The sequence below is a fragment of the Podarcis cretensis genome, assembly GCF_951804945.1.
Source record: "Podarcis cretensis genome assembly, chromosome: 5".
Taxonomy (NCBI): Eukaryota; Metazoa; Chordata; class Lepidosauria; order Squamata; family Lacertidae; genus Podarcis; species Podarcis cretensis.
In genome coordinates this window covers 77,935,010-77,940,333 of record NC_137174.1, presented here as the reverse complement: position 1 = coordinate 77,940,333, position 5,324 = coordinate 77,935,010, and the positions used below count along the sequence as shown (strand labels likewise).

At 45.5% G+C, this 5,324-nt stretch overlaps 1 long non-coding RNA gene across 1 annotated transcript; it reads left to right on the top strand.

Moving 5' to 3' along the window:
* The first annotated feature begins 286 nt into the window (after window positions 1-286).
* LOC307215629 lies at window positions 287-730 on the top strand. Its single transcript, XR_013838598.1, has 2 exons — window positions 287-638; window positions 697-730. It is a non-coding gene; the product is annotated as an uncharacterized lncRNA (long non-coding RNA).
* Window positions 731-5,324: the final 4,594 nt, after the last annotated feature.

Here is a 5,324-nt window from a genome sequence, read left to right as displayed (position 1 = left end):
CAGGATCTTAGACAGGGGTCCTACCTAACCTAGCCCTACCTGGAGATGGTGGGGATTGGACCTGGGTTACAGCCTTTCCCTAAACTCCCAACCCATTGCAGATCTCTGATCTCTCTTTCCCATCTAAGATGAGCTTTAAGCCCTTGTAAATGTACATAAATGCTTGCATGCCCCAATTCCCACTTTCTTTTTAAAAATCGCAATAAAAACCACAGATTTGTTCTAAAAGACAGATCGCCAACTACCTATTACAGAAATCTTGATTGTCTGCCTAAGCTTGGTAGTGCCACTCATGCAACACGCTGGCGATTAATATACACAGAACAATAATTATACATACTTTATCAACCTTCTGAGAAAAATACAAAACATAAAACAAAGCCACAGAGACTTGCGAACTACCCAGCCTAAAATGAACTTATAATGTCTGGTTTCAATAGATTTTTCAAATGCTTAACTCAGTCTTTTAGATAAGTTCATGAAGATACCAACAAAAGGTAAGTTCGGTGTTATTCACAATACCGAGAGTTGCTAGTGGAGTTGTAGATAGATGTTAATAAAGTTGTAGACAATGAAGTTGTAGACGACAGGGTGCCGGCGTTTTGCACCTGTTTCGCCCTGGCAATCCAAGTAATCAAGTGGCTGGATAGTTCGCAAGTCTCTGTGGCTTAGTTTAATGTTTTGTATTTTTCTCAGAAGGTTGATAAAGTATGTATAATTATTGTTCTGTGTATATTACTCGCCAACGTGTTGCATGAGTTGCACTACTTGTAACAGCAGCACAGGTTGCATTTTTCTAGCATTATTGCATAAGCTTGGTGGCAAAAAAAAAAAAGTGAAGTTTTCAGCAAACATTTGTTTAAGATCCCTGCTGAATCTCTGTTGGAAGAGCATTCCACATTGACATGAAGGGCTTATTTTCATGTCGACTTTAAATGAGCCTCACCAACTCAAGGAACAACCAGTGGTGCACCTACAGATGACCTAAGTCTAAGTGACCAAGCTGGGAAATAAGTTTTGCCTGCCATTTTGGGGGATTTTCTTCATGGAATTGGGAGAGGGCTCCGAGAGGTGGGCTGGTGGGTGACAGAGCCTGGTGCTCTTTGGGGGGGGGGGCGCTCAACTTTCTATTGTTTCCCTGCTAAATCAGAAGTTCCATGAGCCACTAGTGGTCTGTTGACCTCTGTCCTGCTTGTCCACAGAAAGGATATGGAACAGCTGAGAATATTTATACTTGGCAATGCGCTTGATGTCTTTTTAATGACTGAGGCTGTTTTGCCCTGTGCTGGGTTATCAAACAGTATAACAAGGCCCTCATTTTCAGCCTTTGAATACAGTGCTAATTTCCCCTTTTAAAATTTACCAGTTAAAGGAGGTCTTCTCAGCAGCCTGGCCTACAGCCTGTGATTTTCATAATACCATGCTGGTTTTGATTATGATGCTGGCATGCTAGAGAAAACAATGTTATTAGATTATGAGCTAGGCATGTGCTTTGACTTGTAAAAAAAAATTAAAAATGGGGTTAATAAGCAGCCTACTGAGACCTCCCACATTTCTCAGGTGATCCGTAATAACAAAAATGTTTGAGAACCACTGTGCTAGATTATTGTTCCTCCTACCACCACTGTGGAATAAAAGGGGCTGTGCTCAAGCTCCAAAGATCCTGCCTTTTACCAGGTCAGACTTATTTGCCCATCTGGTTCTGGGATTGCCAGTGTGGTACCCTCAAGTGTAATGGCACCTGTCAGCGGGCTGCCATTGGAACAGGGGAGGGAGGCAGGGACGCCGCTGGGATACAGGGATCCGCAGAAACTTCTGAGGAACAGTTCCTCCTCCAGCGGTGGGGAAAGCCACCCCTCCAGTGGAGAAGAGAGGGAAGGGGCCAGCCAAGCGAGGAGAGGGCTTGAAGAGGCCAAGCGAGGAGAGGGCTGAGAGGCCAAGCGCCTCACCTAGCCTGGCTGGCCAGGAGGCACATATGCCACTTCCATCACCCAGCTTGCGCAGAGGGGTGAAACGCAAGGAGGGGAGGCAGAGGTTTGGAGTGTCGAAATTCTTATGTTGGGGGAGAAGCCGGAAGGGGCCACTCCCGGATTCTGCAAGTGACTAAGACGGACATGAACTTTGGAGATCTGCACTGTAAATAGTTTGCACAATAAAAACCTATGAAAGACAGGTTTGGAGTCCTGCCTAGTTACTCGTGAGAGACTACCAGCAGCATCTGACAGTACCCTTGAGGACTTCCCATAGCACCCATGAAAGTCCTGCACCCTCATGAGAGACAAGGGTGACATTCTCTCCTCCCCTTCCCTGGAAAGGGCATAGAGTTTACAGAGGAAGAAAGAGCGTTGCTCTTCCCCACTTCCTCCTTCAGCTCTATGGGCTTTTCAAGGCTAAGATTGGCACCCACAAGCGCATAAAGGTGGAAAGGGATTTTCTGTGATACATTGGTAACAAACTAAAGTTTATGTGATGCTAGCAAGGCACCAGATCTGTGATTTTTACTGTGCAGTCCACTACTGTCAGTTTTAATTCTGATTGTCATTTTGGAAGGAAACCCTATAAAGAGGATCTGTTTTAATTCTACTCGGTCCAACTTTTACCCACACCCCATCGAAAAGCAAAGAATCTCTGTCTGCATGTGTGCGTGCATGCGCAATTGTGTGATTTCTCTTTCTGAGGAAGGAGAAGGAGAAGTAACCAGAGGGAGCCCATGAGGCTCTCTCAAAATCCCAAATGTGCACATCGACTCCAACAGCAAATCCATTGACTGATAAACCTGTTGATTTCGGTTTGCTTGTTTTTCTAATCTTAAGTACAGTTTGCCAGATTTCTGCAACCGAATTTTATTTTTAAGAAACAAAATGGCAAACCTATTCTTCAACATTTAAGTACACATTTTCCTTAACAGATATATTTTTAGCAAGCAATCTACCCTGATGCTATACATTTTATATGTTTTTTTAAATGCATACTTTGCCCTAACGTATGCATTTCTAAACATGTATACATTGGTTGGAGAACTGCAATTTTGAGAAGTGCAAATTTCTAATGACAGCTGCATTGGGGTTCATTGATTGTTTCAGGCAGTGCCAATCTGGTAGGATGGCATTAAAATGTGAACAGACAGCACCCCTTGCTAGCCTATATTGTCTACTCAGAGTGGCAGCAGCAATCCAGGGTTTCAGGCTTTTCCAACCTCTTGTTCTGTGAGCCTTTCAAGTGAAGAGCCAGGGATTGAACCTGGCAGGTTCTGCAGTCAAAGCATGTGCTCTACCACTGAGCTATGGCGCTTGCCTTTATTTTCACAACTTGAATTTCAGTTCAGTGCTCACCATGTGTTTGTTAGTAAATTCTGCTTCCAGGGCCTGCGTTCTCCCTTTCCCCTTCTCACACCTATTTTGTCATAAGACTCTGAATTCCCAAACACCGCCGCCCCTGCCAGTTGCCTCATATCACATTGAGAATGAATTATGCATGGCATAAATCAGTGCTAATTCCGCCATTTGAATAATTTATTCCTAGTGGCATATTTGCTTCTCCTCTGTGCCAGATTTGGAATGCAAAGAGCATCCAGACCTGATTAAAGTTTGCAGTCAATGCAATTGTGGATGAAGCTTTGCCTCTGCCAAAAAAAGGGGGAGGGAGGGGGAGCACATCTTTTTGAAATCCCCTCAGTAACGAGCGTGATTAAAACCAGGTCTTTTTAGAAATTATTTTTAAGCAACGATAAGAAGCTATTGCAACTGCTGCGGCAGATCTCAGGAGACACACACTACCTGAACTACTGTACGTTTGCTAGAAAGTAGCAACTCGATAACAAGAGTTATGCTTTGGTTTTGGGGGTTCCTGCTCTTTCCTTGGGGTTTTTCCTTAGATAGCTCAGCTGCCAATCTTACTAAGGGCAGTAAATCTGTCTGCCTCTTTCAGTCTGCCAAAGCATGACAGAGTAAACAGGCAAGAGTCTCTGCTATTGACTGTGTGAATAGAGAACACAGAACTCCTCCTTGAAAGACTTGGGTTTGTTTAGCAGGGATCCATTTTCCACTGGGGAGAGGGAGGGGTGGGGGTGAAAAGAATGAGCAGGAATGATAAATTGCCGGCAGGAGCTTTTCCCGTCTTTTAAGAGTGAATCCCTACTGTTGGGGAAATGCAGCCTTCCAATCCTTACCGCCCCTCCCCCACTCCTTTTACAACAGGTAAGTGATGCTTCCCTTCGCCTCTTGCCTGTGGAGCCCTCCAGAGGCCTCTGGCCGCACCTGCCAAGACAGACTGCTGGTTTTGATAGACCTTTGGTTGGGTCCAAGAAGGGATGTACAGTGGTACCTCAGGTTAAGAACTTAATTTGTTCTGGAGGTCAGTTCTTAACCTGAAACTGTTCTTAACCTGAGGTACCACTTTAACTAATGGGGCCTCCTGCTGCCACCGCACCACCACCGCACAATTTCTGTTCTCATCCTGAAGCAAAGTTCTTAACCCGAGGTACTATTTCTGGGTTAGCAGAGTCTGTAACCTGAAGCGTCTGTAACCTGAAGCGTCTGTAACCTGAGGTACCACTGTATTGTGTGGTCATGCACTGAAAAGAGGTTCAGGAGACTACGAAGTATGGGGCGCCCAGTGACTCCTACCATCTCACCATTGCATCACAATCAGATGACATTATCCTAGTATACAGGTTACTCAAGCTAGTAGTAGGGGAAATCCAAGTGGCACTCACCTTTAGGGTGGCCACTTCTGTATCATCCAGAAGAGGAAGCACACCATTAAAACCAAGTGCACAAAATTTGCATGCGCTCATGTGTATGTGTAGATGCTGATCTAGAAACAATTACTATAATTTAGATAGTGTGGCAGCTCCACAAACTTTGGAACTCCCTGCATATTGACACCAGGCAGGGACCTGCCAACCTAGCAGTTTGAAAGCACGTCAAAGTGCAAGTAGATAAATAGGTACCGCTCCGGCGGGAAGGTAAACGGCATTTCCGTGCGCTGCTCTGGTTTGCCAGGAGCGGCTTAGTCATGCTATCCACATGACCAAGAAGCTGTACGCCGGCTCCCTCGGCCAATAAAATGAGATGAGCGCCACAAGCCCAGAGTCAGCCACAACTGGACCTAATGGTCAGGGGTCCCTTTACCAGTGTGGTGTAGTGGTTAAGAGCGGTGGACTCATAATCTGGGGAACTGGGTTTGCTTCCCTGCTCCTCCACCTGCAGCTGCTGGGTGACCTTGGGCCAGTCACACTTCTTTGAAGTCTCTCAGCCCCACTCACCTCACAGAGTGTTTGTTGTGGGGGAGGAAGGGAAAGGAGAATGTTAGCCGCTTTGAGA